The sequence below is a fragment of the Octopus bimaculoides genome, chromosome 9 (assembly GCF_001194135.2).
Source record: "Octopus bimaculoides isolate UCB-OBI-ISO-001 chromosome 9, ASM119413v2, whole genome shotgun sequence".
NCBI classification, from domain to species: domain Eukaryota; kingdom Metazoa; phylum Mollusca; class Cephalopoda; order Octopoda; family Octopodidae; genus Octopus; species Octopus bimaculoides.
The window spans coordinates 71,443,606-71,445,317 of record NC_068989.1 but is presented as its reverse complement, the minus strand read 5'-3'; positions in this window follow the sequence as shown (position 1 = coordinate 71,445,317).

The window sequence follows — 1,712 nt, the reverse complement described above, 5'->3', positions numbered from 1 at the left end:
AAATGTGAGTAGTCATGGATCTCCTCTACAACAAGGAACCTGTTCTGCTCTGGTCCCTTCTTTCTTACTTTTTTCCATTCTCCCAGTTTCCAGTATAAAGCTGCCCTCTTGAGGTTTGAAGCCTTGTAAGCTGCATGGTAACCTCAGTAGTGCTGGTGAAATGAAAATACACCCAGTTTGCTGTGGAAAGGGGGTTGGCATTAGGAAGGGCATCCTACTGTAGAAACCATACCAAAGCTGACACAGGAGCAGTCCCTGTTCTTATTAGGTCCTGTCAAAAAATCCAGCCCATGCCAGCATGGAGCATGGATGTTAAATGATGATAATCATATATGTATGACAAGCTTCCCTCAGTTTCTCTGTACCAAATTCACTCACAAGGCTTTGGTCTGCTTGAGGTTTTAGTAGAAGACATTTTCTCAAGGTGCCTCATAGTAGGACTGAACTTGAAACCATGTGGTTGGGAAGCAAACTTTTTACCCACAGAGCCAGGACTGTATTTTTACTTTACAGTCACTCTAGAGAAGGAATGTTAAGCTATCCTTTCTCTCTGGAGACTCTATGTGGCCCCTTGGATAAATGTTAAAAAACCTTTTGACTCTTCTAATCCAGGGTTACACTTGATGTGTGTTAACATCTGACATGGTGATGGTGGATGATGGCTGCAACAGATTGAAATGATGAATGTAAAGGAAAGGGAAACATTTTATAATATTGAACGAGTGATGTGAATGTGTGTGTGTGCATGCATGTGTATATGTGTGTTTGAATGTGTGTATGTGTGTAAATATGTGTGTGTGTGTGTGTGTGTGTGTGTGTGTGTGTGCATATGTACATGTGTGTGTGTATGTTTAAGTCTCTAAGTTTGTTGCTTTTGTCTTTAAGCCAGCTTTTTATTATTTTGTTTTTTCCTGTCTTTCTATTAGATAGATTCCTAATATTTCAAATTGTTTCCACAAGGTTTTTGTCTCTTGAAGAAATGTTTTGTTTTTTTGATCTTAGTCATGTTTTCAATTGGAATGAATATATAATCTTTTTTTTTTTTGCAAAACCTCTTTAACTAAGTGCACATTCCCCAACAATTCACCCACCCTACCCCTTGGGGAATATTTTGTTTTTCTTGGCTGAGAGATTTTTTTTAGTCTTTCAAAGAATACTGAACCTGCTGTGCTAACAGAGGTTTATCTTCAAAGCATGGATTGGCAAAGTTTGAGATGCAACAAAAAAAAAAAGACCCTATTGTAAAATGCAATAACTGTTACTAAATTTAAAATTGATTCTCTAAAGCAGAAGTCCTCCAAGAATGTGCTGCAAGAGATCTGTAGGTGTACAGCGATCTTTCAAATATATAATTCCAGAAAGGTAGCAACCTGGCAGAAATGTTAGCACATCAGGCGAAATGCTTAGCAGTATTTTGTCCGTCTTTACATTCTGAGTTCAAATTCCGCTGAGGCGGACTTTGCCTTTCATCCTTTCGGGGTCGATAAATTAAGTACCAGCTGCATACTGGGGTCAATCTAATTGACTGGCCCCTCCCTAAAATTGATGATTTTCCTCCTCTGTTCTCATCTCCAAGAATGTGCTACAAGAGATCTCTTGCTGTACAGTGAGTTTTCAAATATATAATTCCAGGATTTAAAAAATCCAGACTAAATTAGCTAGAGCATCTTGAAAAAAATGTCTTGTTTGTAATCATGTTATATTACTTAGCT